This window comes from Nicotiana tomentosiformis, chromosome 1 (assembly GCF_000390325.3).
Source record: "Nicotiana tomentosiformis chromosome 1, ASM39032v3, whole genome shotgun sequence".
Classification (NCBI taxonomy): domain Eukaryota; kingdom Viridiplantae; phylum Streptophyta; class Magnoliopsida; order Solanales; family Solanaceae; genus Nicotiana; species Nicotiana tomentosiformis.
Window position 1 is genome coordinate 104556218 of NC_090812.1, and position 21007 is coordinate 104577224.

Consider the following 21007-nt stretch of genomic DNA (forward strand, 5'->3'; position numbering starts at 1 on the left):
TTGTGCAAAATTTGGGGTCAATCGGACATGATTGATAGGTTTCGGCATCGAATGTAGAAGTTAGAAATTCAAAAGTTCATTATGCTTGAATCAATGCGCGATTCATGGTTATAGAATTATTTGATGTGATCTGAATGCTCGACTAAGTTCGTATGATATTTTCTGACTTGTTGGTGTGTTTGGTTGAGGTCCCGAGGGCCTCGGGTGAGTTTCAGATGGTTAATGAATCAAATTTTGGACTTAGAGGTTGGCTGAAGTTTCTGGTGTTTGTGTATCTGGTTTCCTCTTTCGTGATCGCGAAGAAAGGGACGCAATCACGAAGAGTTGTTGCTGGCAGGTGGTGATTTATTCTTCGCGTTCGCGATATTAGGTCCGCGTTTGTCAAGCTTTGAGAGTCTCAGGTCATCGCGGACGTGAGAAGGTTCACGCGTTCGCCTAGGGGAGTGGTCAGTTGGGGCATCGGGCTTTAAGACTACGCGATCGCGTAGTTGTGCACGCGTTCGCGAAGAGTCAAGTCGGGCATGCATCGCGTTTGCAGTAGTGTCTTCGCGTTTGCGTAGACTATTTTGGAGGCTGTGATTATTTATTCTTCCCGATTGCTACGTAGTTCACGCGATCACGATGCATAACGTCTGGGCAGAAACTTAATATTTCAAAACGAGGGTTTGAGTTCATTTTCACAATTTGATTTTGGGAAATGGGTGGGAGGAAATTCTTGGAGAGATTTTCAAGGGAGTGATTGGGGTAAGTGATTCTTACTTAGTTTTGATTAAATTCCATGTTTATGTCTTTTGATTTCATCATTTATTTAGTGATTTGGGGTTAGAAAATTGGGAAAAATGGAGGAAAGTTCTTAGGCCGAATTTTGGGGATTTGATCGAGGTTTTGGTATCGGATTGGAGTAATTTTGGTATGAGTGGACACGTGGTTGAATGGGCTTCCGGATTTTGTGACTTTTATCAGATTCCGAGACAAGGGCCTGCGGGCCGACTTTTGAGTTGCCTTTTTGACTTTTGATTAAGAACTTAGTATTTTCATATGGGATTAATTCCTTTAGCTCGTGTTGATTGTATCGAATTGTTCATGTCTAGATTCGAGGTGTTCGGAGGCCGATTCGCCAGGCAAGGGATTGCTAGCGGAGTGATTCCAGTTGCTTGAGGTAAGTATCGTATTTAAACTCGGTTGAGGCACCAGTTGCCTGAATTGTTGTGATAGCCACGTGCTTTTTGGTGCACACATGCATGGGGATCATCCCATATGCGGGTACCGGGATTGTATTTTCATGTTTGGGTTGTGCTCGGGCTTCGATATCTAACGTGTGGTAACAGTTTATGTGATCTAGTTGTGCCATGATGAGTCTACTTAGAGGTTTAATCCCTAAACAAACTTGATAAATGCCTTTCATTGATGAAATTGCCGGATTGAGCTATGATAACATACTTTGCACATACCTATACTTTAGCATGTTATTTACAGCAGTCCAGGGATAGGAGAATCGTATTTCATCCATTATATACATGTATACTTCCTTTATTGCTCCTGTAAGATATTTTGGACTAGGGCCTGCTGCTATGACGGATGGATTATGTTATTGGCATGTAAGTTATCTGTGCAACATGTGAGTTGTCCGTGCGGATCCATGTATTGATATTATTGGCACGTGAGTTGTCCATGCAACACGTAAGTTGTCCGTGTGGATCCATATATTGATATTATCGACACGTGAGTTGTCCGTGTCGCGCATGAGATGTCAGTGCAGATTCTATTGTTAGCACGTGAGTTGTCCGTGTAGTGTGTGGAACTCGTATTTTCTTAATCATTTATCTGATTTACGTATTTCTTTCCTCTACATGTTATAATACTGTTGAGCAGGGTATTTGAGAACCAGTGCACATGCACACACAGATATTCGTATCACGAAGCCTTATGAGCTAGCTTTAAATTTTATACTTTGTTAATAAAAAAGGACAGAATTGAAGTGATTTAACTAGTGACTTCAACAAATTAAGCTTCTCTTACCTTTCCTTGTTTATATGCGATACTTATTGAGTTGGTTGTACTCACACTACACCATGCACCTCGTGTGCAGATCCAGGCATTTTTGGGGATGGCGGTTGTTGATCGTGGAGTCTACCTATTCGGAGTTCATCGAGGTTGCTGCTTGACGTCCGTAGACCTTGATCCTCCTTTCCCCTTCAGCTTTTTTTTGTATTTAGTCCTACTTTCCAGACAGTGTACCAGACTATGTCATTATATATAGATGTTCATGTACTCGGTGATACTTGGGTTTTGGGGATTTTCCGTATTTAGTTATGGCCTTTTATCCAGTTTATAAGAGTTTTAATTATTTAAACATATTTTATTACATTGTTCATTCAAAAGTGTTTGGAATGATTGGGATGTCGGCTTGCCTAGTACTATGATAGGCGCCATCACGATGGGTCGATTTTGGGTTGTGACAACTTGGTATCAGAGCCAAGGCTACATAGGTCTCACGAGTCATGAGCATGTTTAGTAGAGTCTTGCAGATCGATACTGAGACATCTTTACTTATCTTCGAGAGGCTGCCGAACCCTTAGGAAATTTCACATTTTTGCATTCTTGTCGTGCAGATTTGTTGATTCCGGGAACTAAACTTCTGTTATTCTATTCTCTCACAAATGGTGAGGACACTTGCTACCGATTAGGACGGACGACCACTAGTACCACCGGCTAGGGCCACGAGAGGCTAGGGTCGTGATAGGGGCAGAGGTGCATCTCGTACAACAGCTAGAGCAGCACCTGCAGATCCACCAGTTGCTCTAATGCAGGGGCAGGTACCAAATATGGTTGAGCCCGTGGGGCCAGCTCAGGCACCAGTTGTGCTCATTGTGATTCCAGGCCTTAAGGAGGCTTTCGCAAAGATTTTGACTATGTGCACTAGCCTTGCTCAGGCGGTTTCTGTTCTAGCTACAACAGTCACTTCTCAGGCCAGGGGAGTTACTCAGACTCCCACCGCCCACACTCCGGAGTAGGTGAAACAGGGACTTCAGACACCGGGGGTACTACAAGCCCAGTCAGTTGTAGTTGCTCAAGCTCAGGTAGGTCCCGTTATGACTCATGATGAGCAGAAGAGACTAGAGAGGTTTGGGAGTCTCCAGCCTCCATCATTCAGTGGGGCTGAGTCTGAGGATGCCAATGACTTCTTGGATAGGTGCCAACAGATTCTTCTCACGATAGGCATTCTAGAGACCAGTGGGGTCTCATTCATTAATTTTTAGTTCACTAGGGCTTCCTTCAGATGGTAGGAGGCCTATGAGAGGCGCAAGCCAGTCAATGCGGCACCATTTATATGGCATGAGTTCTCTATTCTCTTCTTAGAGAAGTTCGTGCCATAGTCTCATACGACGGGGTGGTTGATATTGCTCGGCAGATAGAGATGGTCCATAGTTAAGAGTGTGAGGAGAGGGAGGCCAAGAGGCCTCATAGTTCGGGTGGTTTCAGTGGTGTTCCTTCTGGGGGACAGTCTTACCACAACTAGGGTCATCCTTATAGGCCCACTAAGACGACTCGTCCAGCTCATTGTGGTGCATCAATTATACATGATTCTTATAGTGCTCGCTCAGGCAAGTCTTCATTTAGTGCACTACCAGCGTAGAGCTCTCACCATGCCACGTCTGGTCAGGTTTCTACAGGCAGTTCCTGGGGTTATCAGGAGCAGCAGCTCCATTAGAGGAGGACTTGTTTCAAGTGGGGACTTGGGTCATATCAAGAGGGATTGCCCTAGATTGTTGAGTAGGGCTCCACAACAGAGTTCTCGATTGACGATACCAGCACCAACAATTACACCACCTATTCAGCCAGCTCGGGGCAGGGCCCAGGCAGCTAGAGGTCGCCCTATACGGGGAGACCGATCAGGTGGTGGTCAGGCCGATTCTATGCTATTCCTGGCAGGCCAGATGTCATTGCTTCAGATGCAGTGGTCACATGTGTTGTCTTAGTATGCCACAGGGATGCTTCTGTATTATTTGACCCTAGTTCCACTTATTCGTATGTATCATTGTATTTTGCTTATTATTTGGATATGCCCCGTGAGCCCTTAGTTTCATCTGTTCATGTGTCTATGCTAGTGGGCGATACTATTGTTGTGGATCGTGTATAACGGTCATGTGCAGTGACCATTGGGGGGATTGGAGACTAGATTTGAACTCTTATTGCTTAGTATGGTTGATTTCGACATGATCTTGGGTATGTATTCTTTGTCTCCATGTCATGCTATTCTGGATACCGTGACGTTGGCGATGTCGGGGCTGCCAAGGATCGAGTGGAGAGGTTCTCTAAATTATGTTCCCAGTAGAGTGATTTCATATTTGAAGGCCCAACGGATGGTTGGGAAGGGGTGTTTGTCTTATTTGGCCTTTGTGAGGGATGTGAGTGATGATACTCCTACTAATGATTCTGTTCCGGTGGTGCGAAAATTTTTGGATGTATTTCCTACAGACTTGCTGGGCATGCCGCCCGACATGGACATTGACTTGTGCCTGGAACTCAGCCCATTTCTATTCCTCCATACCGCATGGCACCATCTGAGTTGAAAGAATTGAAGGAGCAGCTTCAGGAAATTCTTGATAAGGAATTTTTTAGGCCTAGTGTGTCGCCTTGGGGTGCAGTGGTTCTGTTTGTGAAGAACAAGAATGGAAATATACAGATGTGCATCGACTATAGGTAGTTGAACAAATTTACAATCAAGAACAAATATCCTTTGTCGCGTATTGATGATGTATTTGATCGGCTTTAGGGAGCGAGGGTGTTCTCTAAAATTGATTTGAGGTCTGGGTATTACCAGCTGAAGATTCGAGACTCGGATATTCTAAAGACAATATTTAGGACTCGTTATGGTCATTATGAGTTCCTTGTGATGTCTTTTGGGCTGACCAACGCCCCAGCAACATTCATGCATCTGATGAACAACGTATTTTAGCCTTATCTCGACTCGTTTGTCATAGTATTCATTGATGATATCTTGGTGTACTCTCATAGCCAGGAGGAGCATGTCCATCATTTGAGGATTGTGTTGCAACGGGTGAGGGAGAAAAGGCTTTATGCCAAGCTCTCCAAGTGTGAGTTTTGGGGCACGTGGTGTCCCAAAATTTGGGGCACGTGGTGTCCAGTGTGGGGATTAAGGTGGATCCGAAGAAGATAGAGTCGGTTTAGAGTTGGCCCAGACCGTCCTCAACCACGGATATTTGAAGCTTTCTCGGCTTGGACGGTTATTATCGTCGCTACGTGGAGGGGGGGTAAAGTAATTGCTTATGCTTCCCGTCAGTTGAAGCCCCATGAGAAAAATTACCATGTTCATGATTTGGAGTTGGTTGCCACCATTCATGAATTCAAGATTTGGAAGTACTATCTCTATGGTGTGTTTTGTGAGGTATTTACATATCATCATAGTCTCCAGCACTTGTTCAAACAGAAGGATCTAAATTTGAGGCAGCGGAGATAGATAGAGCTGCTAAAGGACTATGATATTACCATTTTGTATCATCCTGAGAAGGCCAATGTGGTGGCCGATGCCTTGAGTAGAAAAGTGGTGAGTATGGGTAGCCTTGCATTTATTCCTGTTGGTGAGAGACCTCTTGCAGTTGATGTTCAGGCCTTGGCCAACTAGTTCATGAGATAAGATAATTAGGAGCCCAGCCGGGTTCTAGCTTGTGTGGTTTCTTGGTCTTCCTTATTTGATCTCATCAGAGAGCGCCAATATGATGATCCCCATATGCTTGTCCTTAAGGAAACAATTCATCACAGTGAAGCCAGGGATGTTACTATTAGGGATGATGGGGTGTTGAGAATGCAGGGTCAGATTTGTGTACCTAATGTGGATGGGGTACATGAGTTGATTCTTGAGGAGGCCCACAGTTTGTGATATTCCATTCATCTGGGAGCCGCGAAGATGTACCAGAACATGAGGCAACATTATTGGAGGAGGAGAATGAAGAAGGATATAGTGGGACGACGCAGTCTAGACAGAAGAGTTACACCGATATGAAAGTTTGTGATGTTGCTTAAATGGTTGGGAAGAAGGTACTGCTCAAGGTTTCACCCATGAAGGGTGTTATGAGGTTCGAAAAGAAGGGCAAGTTGAGTCCTCGGTATATTGGTCCGTTTGAGGTGCTTCAGAGGATTGGAGAAGTGGCTTACAAGCTTGCCTTGCCACCTAGTTTGTCGAGTGTGTATCCAATATTTCATGTTTCTATGCTCCGGAAGTATGTCGTCGACACGTTTCATGTTTTGGATTTCAGCACAGTTTAGCTGGATGGTGATTTGACTTATGGTGTGGACCCAGTGGCCATTTTGGGTCGACAGGTTAGAAAGTTGAGGTCAAAGGACATAGCTTCAGTGAAGGTGCAGTGGAGAGGTCAGCTAGTGAAGGAGGCTATGTGGGAGATCGAGCGGGAGATGCGGAGCAGATATCCACACTTATTTGAGACTCTAGGTATATTTCTAGACCATTCGAGGATGAACGTTTATTTAAGAGGGGGAGGATGTAATGACATGGTCGGTCATTTTGAGAGTTGCAGCCCCATTTCCCCATTTACTTCTCATTTTATGCTTTATGGATGCTATGTGACTTTTCGGGGTAGTTGGTTCAGGTTCGGAAAGGTTTTGGAATGAGTTGAGACACTTAGTGCCAAGGTTGAAAGCTTAAGTTGAAAAGGTTGATCGGATATTGACTTATTTGTAAATAGCTCTGGAATAGAGTTTGGATGGTTCCGCCAGTTCCGTTGGGTGATTTTGGACTTAGGAGCGTGTCCGAAGAGTGATTTGGGGGTCCATAGTTGAATTAGGCTTGAAATGGCAAAACTTGGAAATTTAGAAATTTTGACTGATAGTGGACTTTGTGGTTACCGAGTTCAGATTGGGGTTCCGGGAGTTGGAGTATGTCCGTTGTGTCATTTTAGGCTTATGTGCAAAATTTGGGGTCAATCGAACGTGATTTGATAGGTTTCGACCTCGAATGTAGAAGTTCAAAAGTTCATTAGGCTTGAATCGATGCACAATTCATGGTTTTAGCGTTGTTTGATATGAGTTTAAGGCTCGACTAAGTTCGTATGATGTTTTGGGACTTGTTGGTGCGTTTGGTTGAGGTCCCGGGGGCTTCGGGTGAGTTTCGGACGGTTAACGAATAATTTTTGGACTTAGTAGTTGGCTGAAGTTTCGGGTGTCTGTGTATCTGGTTTCCTCTTTCGCGATCACGAAGAAAGGGACATGATCGCGAAGAGTTGTTGCTGGCAGGTGGTGATTTATTCTTTGCATTCACGAAGCTTTGAGAGTCTTAGGTCATCGCGGACACGATAAGGTTTACGCGTTCGCGTAAGGAGTGGTCAATTGGGGCATCAGGCTTTAAGCCTACGCGATCGCGTAGTTGTGCACGCGTTCATGAAGAGTCAGGGTGGGTAAGCATCGTGCTCGTAGTAGTGTCTTCGCGTTCACGTAGATTATTTTGGAGGTTGTGATTATTTTTTCTTCGCGATCACGACGTAGGTCCCGTGATCGCGATGCATAATGTCTATGAAGAAACTTAGTATTTCAAAACGAGGGTTTGAGTTCATTTTCACAATTTGATTTTGGGATCTCGGTAGGAGGCGATCCTTGGAGAGATTTTCAGTGGAGTGATTGGGGTAAGTGACTCTTACTTAGTTTTGGTTAAATTCCAAGTTTATGTCTTTGATTTCATTATTTAATTGGTGGTTTGGGTTGGACAATTGGGGAAACTGGAGGTAAGTTCTTAGGCCGAATTTTGGGGATTTGATCAAGATTTTGGTATCGAATTTGAGTAATTTTAGTTTGGGTGGACTCGTGGTTGAATGGGCTTCCAGATTTTGTGACTTATCGGATTCCAAGATTGACTTTTGATTAAGAACTTAGCATTTTCATATGGAATTGATTCCTTTTGCTCGTGTTGAATCTATCGAATTGTCCATGGCTAGATTCAAGGCGTTCGGAGGCCAATTCGCGAGGTAAGGGCTTGCTAGTTGAGTGATTCGAGTTGCTTGAAGTAAGTATCGTATTTAAACTCGATTGAGGCACTAGTTTCCTGAATTATTGTGATAGCCACGTGCTTTTAGGTGCACACATGTGTGGGGATGATCCCATGTGCGGGCACCGGGATTGTATATTCATGGTTGGGTTGTGCTCGAGCTCCTATAAGCCTAGAAATGACTGTTAAGCTTCAAGCTTCGATATCTAATATATGGTAACAGTTTATGTGATCTAATAGAGCCATGATGAGTCTACTTAGAGGTTTAATCCCTGAACGCACTTGATAAATGCTTTTCATTGATGAAATTGCCGGATTGAGCTACGCTAGCACACTTTGCACATGCCTACACTTCACATGTTATTTACACCAGTCCAGGGATAGGAGAGTCGTATTTTATCCATTATATACATGTATACTTCCTTTGTTGCTCATGTATGATATTTTGGATTGGGGCCTGTGGCTATGCTGGGCGGATTATGTTATTGGCACGTGAGTTGTCCGTGCAGATCCATATATTGATATTATCGACAAGTGAGTTGTTCGTGTCGCACGCGAGCTGTCTGTGCATATTCTATTGTTAGCACGTGAGTTATCCGTGCATTGTGTGGAAGTTGTATTTTCTTGATCATTTACTTGATTTACTTGTTTCTTTCCTCTACATGCTATAATACTATTGAGCAAGGTATTTGAGAACTAGTGCACATGCATACACAGATATTCGTATCACGGGGCCTTATGAGCTAGCTTTAAATTTTATACGTTGTTAATAAGAAAGGATAGAATTGCACTGATTTAACTAGTGTCTTCAACAAATTAAGCTTCTCTTACCTTGCCTTGTTTATATGCGATACTTATTGAGTTGGTTGTACTCACACTACACTCTGCACCTCATGTGTAGATCCAAGCATTTCCGAGCACGGCAGTTGTTTATCGTGGAGTCTACCTATTCGAAGATCATCAAATTAGCTGCTTGACGTCCGCGGACCTTGATCCTCCTTTCCCCTATATTTTAATTTTTTTGTATTTAGTGATTGCTCTAGTGGTGAGCACCCTCCACTTCCAACCAAGAGGCTGTGAGTTCGAGTCACCCCAAGAGCAAGGTGGGGAGTTTTTGGAGGGAGGGAGCCGAGGGTCTATCGAAAATAGCCTCTCTACTCCACGGTAGGGGTAAGGTCTACGTTCACACTACCCTCCCCAGACCCCACTAGTGGGATTATACTGAGTTGTTGTTGTTGTTGTTAGTCCTTCTTTCCAAAAAGTGTACCAGACTATGTCATTATATATAGATGCTCATGTACTCGGTGACACCCAGGTTTTGGGGCTTTTCCGTATTTAGTTATGGCCTTTTATTTAGTTTATGAGAGTTTTAGTTATTTAAACCTGTTTTAGTACATTGTTCATTCAAAAGTGTTGGGAATGTTTGGGATGTCGGCTTGTATAGTACTATGATAGGTGCCATCATGATGGGTCGGATTTGGGTCGTGACATATCCCTATGAGTGGGACTGGTGACTCAGCAAATGGTTGGATAGCTATATGATGAGTAAGATGTGACTGCGGGATGTGTTCAGATAGTTTGAATGTGATTGGAAGAGTTGCTTGAGATGTGAAAAGGACTATTGGATGCTGGATATGTCATACAGTCTTGAGTTATGAAGGTTTTTGAGAGATTCTTTCGTGTTATTTCATTTGTGGAACGAAATGGATTTTCATGTCTTATTGATGAGTTAATACTTAGGAAGATTACGTGATTACGTAGTAGCTGTGGCTGTGAAAGGTAATAGAGAGATGTCAGTTTGAGGCTAAGCAGGTGGGTTATTACCTGCGGGGTAATCTACGGATGTGTGATCCTTCTGATGTTGTGTGGAGGCTTTCTTATCTACTAGTTGGTATAGGTGTTGCGATTTGAGTTTGGACTGGTTGAGAAAGTTAATCTGCCCGTCACAAGGATAAATGCGAATTTAGTAGATGATTTAAGGTATTATATGGTTTGTGTTACACGAGCTTATGAAGGATTTAGTTGAATCTCACTGCGGTATTATAGCAGTAATAGAGTACGAACATTGTCAGTTAATGAATGCTTTGTTCTATGGCTTTGAGCCAAGTGGGGGAGTCTGTTATCGACGATTTGATTGCATGGTTTTGTGTTGTACTGGTTTAGGTCTTAGGCATACTTGTGAATCAGTTATGACTTGTAGAGGTTAAGATCAAGAATGACTCGAGTAAGAGAATTTCTGGATACTGGTTATATTACAGTTTATGGGTACATGGAAATCATGGATTGATTTGAGTTTTTATTCATGACGGATGTAGTGCGCATGGAGTAGGAATTTACTCAGTTGCGTTAAGACGATGTTACTTCTTTGGGTATTGTTGTGATAATGGGGCACAGGTCGTTCAACCCACTTGGGGTGGTGCAATTAATATTTGAGCAGAGTGGATGACTCTTGAGAGGATTCTAATTGATTCAAGATTTATATGTGGCAACCGAGAATATTTCGGATTTGTATATGGCTAGAATCTGAGATTTACATTGGATGGTGTCGAGACTCGTGACACTTCTACATCATTATGGATTCTACATTTTAGTACCAGGAAGGCAAAGGAAACATGTTTAGATTCACAGAAAGTCTCTTCAGAGTTGGTGTCTCGGTTGTGGTACTTTTGGGGTTCTTAAAAGGGAATACATCGGCTTATGGGCATTGGGGTGTGGTTTTATGCTAGTATCTCTTGTGGTGAGCTTTGGGCAAGGATTGTGGTGTTCTGGCAAGGAGAAGTGTCAACTTGAGGGTAATTCGAAAGGAACTTGGAGAAATAGGACAACTTGGTAGTAGGTTGGAACAGTACGGTAATTGATATATTCGGTTCTTTGGGTATGTATGATGTAGTGAGTCTCTACAGGTGTTTTTGCAATACTCTTGGGTTTGACGACCAGTATGGCTTGGTTGAGTTAGAGAGATTCAGTTCTGATGGCTTAGTTATGTGTAGATGGGTTTTGAAGAGTTCTCTATGATTTCTACCACAGTTTGAGATGGATATTTCCTACCGGTGTAAGGAGCATATTGCGTATTATGATTTTTCTCCTGGATGGGATCAAGTGGAAAGTTTCTAGCTAATCGAGTATTTAATCTGCTTGTGACCCAGGGTCGGTAATGTGGCTCTCATGTTTTCACATGATGGCATGATATATGCGGTGTGTCGTCTGGGATTAAGATTTGCATGTGCAAGGGCAAGATTCAGTGTTGAAGGGAGGGTCATGAATTCGTAGACAACATGGACTTTTTCAAATGACTAGATAAATGCTATTACTACTTGGTATTTCCTGAGAAGACTGCACATTTCAAAGGGCACCTTGTGTTTTGACTTACAGATTCCTCATTGGTATTGCGGTACTCGCCTGGTTGATCGAATGCTGATGTTCGGATTTTGCTATGTGGCACAGAAGAATAATGGAAGTATTTATCATAGAATGATTATGTATGAAGGATGTGTTAGTCACTTGAGTGGTGGAGATGGGATCCGATCTGGTGATTCTTTTGTATTCTGGTGGTTCGGAGACTAGGAGTCTCAAAGGCAAATTGTTCCTTGGTTGCGGACTATGAAAGTTTGGCCAATGTCAGATATCTAATAGTAGGTGTTATGGTTAGGCCATTGAGGATTTTTGGAGGGTTTATTATCTATCTATGGATGACCGGAGTCGATTTGGGGGCCCACTAGTAGGCTAATGAGGATGTGTATTCTACACCGGGTCGGATTTGTTGACTCAGCACTGTTATTGTTGAGGGGTGTGTCATTCAGTTGGAGTTGATCTTGTTCACGTTCCGATATGTTATATGTGTTAGTTACTTTTTTATGCTATAATGGGTTGTGATATGTTGGTTATACACATGCTAGATGTGTTTCTGCTTCGAGCGAGATGGTTATTGAGGTGTTGATTGGCTGGTTGCGCCATGATTATGGTCTTTCCTGTTGATGGTATATCTTGCTATCCGTTTCTTCATGATTATGGTCATGCCCTTTGTGTGGTTGTTTTTTACTTGCTTATGGTTGTTGATTTTGACCACTGTGGCTCAAGGTATTTCATATGGACCGGTGTTTGGATGAGGTCACGCGTTGTTGCAGAGTATGTTGAGATATCATCTTTTGTGTTAGATTTGCGTGTCTTGGTTCTACTATGTGTGATGAGTTCATAGCATTGCGTTTGAGGTGGTACCCGTTGAGCCTGCAAGACAAATCTCTCATTTGATTCATTTTTTTCATGTTTGAGTACTTTAAAATTATTGCTTATTGTGTACGAATTGCGTGGTTTGTGGCTTAGGTTGTATTTGTGTGGTATGTCAATAGAGTAGTTGTGTTTGATGAGAAGACGTCACTGGACCTAGAATGGGTACTATCAAATTTGATTACGGTATGTTTGGAAGAACAGTATCAGAAGTCGACTTAGAATTTGGCTTTGGTTCTTGTCGGATGAGACAGAGCTCCATGACTTGTTGGTATGATGAGTGCTTATTAGTTTCTACCTGTTTCTTTCTTTATTGGCAGTGTATGAAGGTTTTGAATGAGGCTTTACTTGATATTAGGATTATTTCAGTGTCGGGTTTGTTTTTGAGCAACTACTGTGAAAAAGGTTATTGCTACAAGTATGCGAGTTATGTGGTATATCATGTGATTACATATTGGATTATGATTATGGATTGATACAGCTTTCTCAGACTTATACAGTTTGTAGATGCGAGATTCGGGTCTTGTAAGGAATTCCGGATGATAAAAATTGGGTTCCAAGGTTTATGGGCTAAGGTTGAATTAAGGATCTTCAGTTATGTTGTGTTGTCAGGGTTATTTGGACTAGGATGACGTGGGATCACCCCCGGGTATGTGCATGGTAAGGTTACACGACGATTTGATGGTTTTGGAATGACTCTTTGTATGTTCGAGAATAAACGTATATTTAAGTGGGGGAGAATGTAACGACCCGACTGGTCGTTTTGAACATTTGCATTCCGTTAAGCTATGTGAAGTCTTGAGTAGCTTCGTATGATGTATTATGACTTGTGTGAATCGTCAGTTTTTGTTTTCAGGTAATTCGAAATTGATTTGGAAGAATGATTCTCAACTAGGAAGCTTTAAGTTGGAAGAGTTGACCAAGTTTTACTTTTTAGTATTTGATCTCAGATCGAACTTTTGATGGTTCCGTTAGGTCCAAATGGTGATTTTGGACTGGGGCATATGCCCGGATTTGCATTTAGATACTTCTAGAATATTTCGACACTAATTGGCGAAAGTTGGAATTTGAAGGTTTGGAATGTTCATAAGTTTGACTGAGAATTGACTTTGATGATATCGGATTTGAATTGTTATTCTGGGAGTTGGAATAGGTTCTTTATGTCATTTGGGACATGTGTGCAAAATTTTTGTTCATTCCGAGTTGATTTGATATGGTTCGGCACACGTTTTGGAAGTTGAAAGTTCATTAAGTTAGATTTGAGGTGTGATTCATGATTTTGATATTGTTATGAATGATTTGAGGCCTCGAGTAAGTCCGTGTAATGTAATGGGACTTGTTGGTATGTTCGGACGGGGTCCCGAGGGGCTCGGTGAGTTTCGGATAGGTTTGGGTTGTGTTGCGCTCGTTTTTTTTTATTTCTACGTTATTTCTTCCTGTATAAATGGTACCACATTAAGAAAAAAAGCTCCAATTTCTATTTTGATTGAAGAATCAAATTTGTATATTTATTACAGAGCCATAGCAAAAAGAATCATCAAATTTGGACATCATATGAGGAATTTATGGTCATTTAACTAAGAATTGGGTTGACAGATTTTTTAGATTGATTTGGACATCAGGTTATTTCCAAATATTGAAAACAATATATCTCCTTCTTTATAAGTTCAAATTGAGTGATTCAAAAGCCTAACTTGACTGGAATTTCACGATGAATCCATTGGAGGCATCAAAATCAAGTTTCAGGATTGTTTGTCACCATACACGAGGAAAAATAGCTGGGCAGAAGCATATAATATCTAGGGTTTGTTCATTTGGTCATATTTAGAGTTGGGGAGCTCGGAGTTTAGTGATTTTTGAGGTGCTTTTTACCACATGGATTGGGCTAAGTTTTTTCTACTCAGTTTTGATTATATTTCATGAATCTATCTTCATTTTTGGCATTTGGTTGATTATTTCAAAAGAGAAATTGGGGGGGGTTTTGTCTAAAATTTCATAAAGTGAATTTTTGAGTTTTGAACATCGATTCAGAGTTGGATTTGAGTGAAACTAGTATGGTTAGACTCGTAATTTAATGAATTGTCGGATTTTATGAGTTTTGTCACGTTCTGAGGTGCGGGCCTAGGTTTGAGTTTTTTGTTGACTTGGGACTATTAATTAAAGATTCGATCTTTATCGATTTGGTTTGTTTCCTTTGGGATTCTTTGATGTTCTTAAGTTGCTTTTGGCTAGTTTTGAGCCATTCAGAGGTCGGTACACGTGGGATGGAATTTCTAGAGTATTGTTTGGCTTGCTCAGATTGGATTCGTCTTGTTCGAGGTAAGTAATACTTCTAAACTTGGTCCTGATGGTATGAATCAATGAACATAAGTGTTATGTATTTGGTGTTAATTTGACACACATTCTAGGTGATGGGCGTGTGGGCATGCACCGTGTGAATTATGACTCGGTGGATTTTATGGTACTGTGTAGTTACCAAATCTTATTTCTATCCATGAAATTTCTAAGTGCTAGAGTAATTGACTTGTGATCTATGTTAGAAAACATGTTTAGGCTATATGCTTAATCTGTTGGTACCCACTAAGGTCATTTCTGCTGTTGAGTTATTTGCATAAATTGAAATTTCATACTCAGTCATATTCATTCATTTGCATATCATATCTCAGTCTCTGTTATCATTTATTGTTACATCATGTATCATTGCTTGGAATGATTGGCATGATATTTGTGAGTGTTGATACCCAATTGTTCCCTCATATGTTTCAAAAAATAAAATAATATATATATATATATATATATTTTTCAAATATATATATATATATATACTTTCAAAATAGTGCATATGCATCATCATTTGATTTACAAGCATATACAAGTATTTTCATAATTTTTCATAATTTTTAAAGGCTTTAAATTAATTAATTTCTGTATTTTTATTATATAAATATCTATTAATTACCTTACAAATTATTTCTATGATGATTTTATATTCTAAACTTATCATTTATACCCATATAAGGTTTTAAATATTTTTAGTGTATTTCTTATAATTACATTTGCATTTTAAGGCTAAATTGCACATTTTGCAATAATAGCCTATATGCATGTATAATTACATTATTTATGCAAAAAAATAACTTTTTATATTTTTATAATGTTAAATAATTGTTTTTAATCATTTGCATGCACAAATAATAATTTGTTTTGTTATTTAACTATTATTTTTTATAAATTATTAATTATTAAAATTGGGTTTAAAAATCTGGTCCTAATTTCATAATTAATTTCGGACCTAAACATAGCCCAATCACCCCAAGCCCAATACCATTAGCCCAATCCCTTACCCATTTAATTAAAATCTGACCCAGTCCCTGCTTAAATCCCAGTCGTTGATCAAAAACGATCAACGGCTCATAAACGGTCCCTTATTTTCCTTATATCACCCATCTTCCAAACCCTAACCCCATTTTTCCCAAATCCGCCGCCTCTCTACTCCCTTCCCTCTGAAGAACCCTAGCCCACCGCCTCTCCAAAATCCTCCGCTAATCTCGTTCCTAATCGGATTTTCTTCTCGTTTACTTACCATTTCGACATATTTCCTTTATTGGTTGATTCTTTACGGTATTACTTAGTACTTGCCTAAACATGGCAAGTACCCTACTCTGATTCTATCCTAATCGATCTTCATCTCTTGAATCTAGACGATATTAAGTCCAAACACGTTATTTAGCCCCGTGTGAGTCATACTTAACCCTAAGGTTAGGGTTTACAGATTCTCTCTGATTCGAATAAAAATTGGTTCAAGCTTTAATATTAAGTACTATCTCGTCTATATTCACCTTATTATGTATGAATTTGTCTCTTTCTGCCGATTATTTTTACTTGCCCTAAATTAGGGTTTCAGAACCTTTTTATTTGAACAAAATCTGGTTCGGTTCTGTGTTTTATCAATAATATTCATGTCTATATTCATTTTATACAATATGTGATTCTTTTCTTTTATTTTCTGCCGATTTTGTGGAGTTTACCTAAAAACTAGGGTTTCAAAAATTTTCTTCTTTACTGATTGTTTGAATTAATTATATTTCCATATTTATGTGTTTGGTTCCTACAGTATTTAAATCCCTCCCCACTCCCCTTTGGATGTTCGAAAACAAAATCATTAAAAAGCTATAAAACTAAAGTTGTATAATCTTGTTCTGTACTCTGGTTCCCGGTCGGCTGAAAGCCAAGGCCAGAAATTCTGAGTTCTTGCTCTTTGGGTGATATTCACAATACTGTGGGATTCCTTTCTTTCTTGTTTCATTTTAACTGGTGAGTTAACAAGCCTTTTCCATTTCATTCTGATTTATTTGTCATTTTATTTAACGTGTTACTTCAATTAGACCCTGCTAACCTAAATGCCATTACGTCCGTAGTTTGAGACATGTTTAGACCTACTTTGAGTTGATTAATTTGATTCTGCCTAACCTATATGTCATTGATAGCCACCTCTTGAAGTTTAAGTTTATTATTATCCTGCTCTTTGAACATGCTCTCATATCTCCTTCTATGGATTAGTTAACTAGGTATGGATGTATTCATTAATAGGATAACAAGTCTATTTCTGAATTCACTATAATGTGGCCTTCTTGATCCTGTTTTCATCATATCTTGGCATCTCTAGTAATTTCTCTAATTAGTTTTCGGCATGCTATGGTCTATTGCCAATTGATATGATTTCTTCTTATGACACTAGTTTCTGCATTGAGCCTAATCTGAGTTCTCTTTTACCAATGTAAATCTGTCTTGTAACTTGCCTTGTTAGCATGTGATTGAATTCATTTCTTGAAACTTGATTAAGTCTGCCTTAAGTTTAAGCATGTCTGTTATTTGTTTTTATATGCTCAATTGTTTATATCCTTCAGTGCAATCCCTTGACTTCATTCTATTCCTCTACTATCTTGTTCTTTTTGAATTCTTATCCTTAGCCGGTTGAAAGCCAAGGCTACTTAGATTTTGTCCTTTGACCTCCCTAGTGTAAGCACTGCTCAGGGTTCATTTGAGACCCTTGTAAACTCTGACACACTAGGACCTGGTCCCTAGTCTTTCCTCTGAATTATTTCTGATCAACCTCCCTAGTGTGAGCACTGCCCTGGATATTTGAAGTCCTTGGGAACTGTGACACACTAGGGTCTTGGGTTTTGTATGCTCAGCCTTGACATATGCTCACTGGGTGAATCACTCAACAATTAGTTGTTTTGTATCTATGAATATGAAATTTTGGAGCTGTTGTGAATTGTGAGAATGAAGGTCTGGCCTGTCCAGGTGTATTTGGGCATGGTGTAGGCTCCCTTTAGCTATATCTATTCTGTAATTTACTATATTCATTCTGGGTCTGTAATAATTATTGTAATAACATTTTGGGGTTTTAGTAAAATTGGGAAAGGGATTTTTATCTTACTTGCAACAAGTTGGGTAGAGATTATGCCTATAGGTTCGATAATGTTTTATTATATGTTATGTGTTAGAAATCATGCCTATAAATACTTTGTTATGTTTAGTCATCATATGCTAGCAGCCCTGCCTATAGGTTCAATACTTGGTTCAATTGTGTTCTATTTCTGCTTGTTAGAGACCATGCTTATATGAAATGGTGTGATTCAATGTATGTGCAAAATTTTTGTTTACATGCTGCCTTATTCTAGAAACCATGTCTATAGGATCTAAAACTGGACCAAATTGTAGAAAGCATTCCTATAGGTTTGAATTAGTTTATTTATCATTTTGCCCGTTGGTTCAAGAGTTTTGTCAAACACTGTGCTACTATCCTCATTAGAAAACATGCCTATAGGATCTAAACAAGTGATTCTGGATATGCTTATGTGATTGCCACTATTTAGTATCGCGCAAAACATCTAGACATCATGCTAGTAGGTTTAATCTCATTATGCTAAAAATCAGTAGGCAAATTTATGTAGGTCTTGGTAATCGTATTAAGAATCTAGCTTTTGCGTATGACTGTCTGCTCATTCATTCAATATCACATAGAGATCCTGCCTATAGGATTCTGCGATTTTGCAATTAATAAAATCTGTTAGTGCTAATCAGTTTGGTGTGCATTTGATGTCTAAATGCGGAGGGTAACTTGAGCCCATACTTGTTTCTATTTGAAAGTCCTAACTATTTTTGTCCGTCGCCTAGTTTTCTCCTTTTAAGCAACCTAAGTTAAGGTCCAGAACTACCCTGAAATAGAGGTCCAAATGCCTCCTGGTCCATAGGCATGGGACGGGTAGTACACGCATAGGGTACGACTTAGAATCAAATAGAGCGCTTTAGGTAAACAACTTAAAGATAGTAATCGAGTAGCAAGAGATGATAGTTTGTGCCCGCTGAATAATATGAGTAACACCCCGTCTTGAGGGAGTCACGAAGTATTATTTATGTTGCACGGGGTGATCCTTTAGGCTAAAAAACATAAGACCCCCCATTCCTGTTAAAATAGTTCTTTCTTTGTGAAAATTGTTTCTTTTCTCTTAGACTAATTCACATGATTTGAGTTCGGCCGGGACCCACCGTTGTGGACCTTGAGGAGTGCCTAACACCTTCTCCTCGAGGTAATTTGAGCCCTTACCCGATCTTTGGTGACGCAAACTAGTAAACCTGAGTCATTTGCAAATAGGTTCCCTAACGCACCTTAATGCATTAGGTGGAGACTCTCTCTTTTAATAACCCTTCCTTTTAAAAGAGTTGTCAACATCGAAGCCTGATTTCGCGAGAAAGAAGGGGCGCGATAGCATGGTGACTCTGCTGGGGATATCCTTAGGCTCTTACCATAATGAACTTGGTCTGTGTGAATTAGTCTCCCTCTATAAGCGTGTCTTTATTATTTTATGCTCAAATTCACTGTTTATTTGCTACATGCACACCCCCTTCCTTATATTCCCTTTTACATGAATTTACATACAACTTTTCGTTTAACCTTGTTCGCTGGCTTCAATCTTTATGTCTTTCCCAATCCCTACCCCTTTTACCGCTTTATTATAATTTTCCCATTATGCGAACGAAATCCTTCTTTGTTTTTCTTTCTTTCCTGTCTTTACATTTATTAAGTACCGCATTTATCGCTTTCATCATGCAAAATACTTGACAAGGTGTTGTTTTATTTTTTGCATAGTTACATGCTCTGCATCATAGTCCACTCGTGCGCAATTAATACTATAGCGGCACTTGATGAGTGTCTGCACTCTTCTTATATCACCCTTTTTAAATTTGAAAAGGCTTATTTGCGGTAAAACTAGTCTTTCAGTGGTGCAGTGGACGGTTTAGTGCCTTTCCCTCTCAAGTTGTCCGCTTGAGGGTACCGGTCTAGACTTCTATAGAAAACCCTACTCTGATGTTAACTGTGCATGCATCATGTCCAAACCTAGCATGAGGTAGAATGTTGTCCGCATAATAACTCTCTAAGGAAATCTTATCCAATGTCCATTGGGATTTCCATAATCCCAACGGGAACGATCATGATATGTGCATTATTTGGAGAAAACGTGCCGATATGCTAATCATTAATGTGTAAGTAGTCAAACGCGGAGGGGGAAAGTGCTAACTTTATTTGTTTTGCAGAAATGAGGCACGAAGTCCCTAGGTTCGGTATTGTTCAAAGTATCTCACCCCTATTGCTAGACTGGTGGGAAAATCTCTCGCCAAGCGACAAGAACCATGTGAAAATAATTCTTGGAAATTTACCTTCTTTTCTGGACATTCAGCCAAACAATGTACTGATCAAGGCCACTACTATATTCTGGGATGAAAAGAGGGCTGTTTTCCATTTTGGTAACATAAAGATGATTCCCCTTCTTGAGGAAATAGGAGGTTTTGTCTGGCTACCCTGGGATAGCCCTGGCCTGCTGGTACCGGAAAATCGTACTTCTAGGGGATTTCTGAAAATGATGGGTCTTAGAAAGAATGGCGAGTTAGTCTGCGTGAAGAAGTCCTACATACCTTTGACTTCCTCTACGAGAGTTATGGTCACAACACATCCTACTGTATCTATCATGATGAGTTTGCCATCACTTCCCTGGGCTGGACTCATCGTCGAGTTTTTGTGTTCATCGTCTGTTTTTTGGGTATGATAGTATTTCCAATTCAAGGAGACATGATTCACACTCGTTTGGCTATGTTTACCAAGACCTTAATGGAATGGATTGAGGGACAGACTTACACTATTGTCCCAATGATCGTGGCATAGATATATCGAGCTTTAGACCGTTGTAAGAAGGGATTCAGACATTTTGAGGGTTGTAATTTGTTACTGCAAATATGGTTGTTGGACCATCTTCAAAGAGTACAGTGCCGTCAGGAATTTCTGCGGCGACCATGGAATGACCACATAGCCTTTCACCATCCAAAAAGAATGACTTTCATCCGAAACAGGTTTGCACAACCGGAAAATACCGTGGATTGGGTACACTTCTTTAGCAATTTGACTGATGATAAGGTCCATTAGATGTTCGAGTGGTTCCCTACTAGCGAGTTCATCATCAGGTCCAGGGATGTTCCTCACTTAGTGTGATCGGGTTGAGGGGTATCTATCCTTATGCTCCTATCAGGGTCATGAGACAGGCTGGGAGAAAACAAGTCATACCACGAGTTTCTAAGATGGTTCGCTACAAAGCAGACTTTCAGGGTGGTGCCATTCCATTCAAGTGTGAGGCCCAACACATGTGGCATCTGAAGATTATTGTGTAAAAGGATACCATCGAGCCAGATTGGTACCACGTCGGTCAT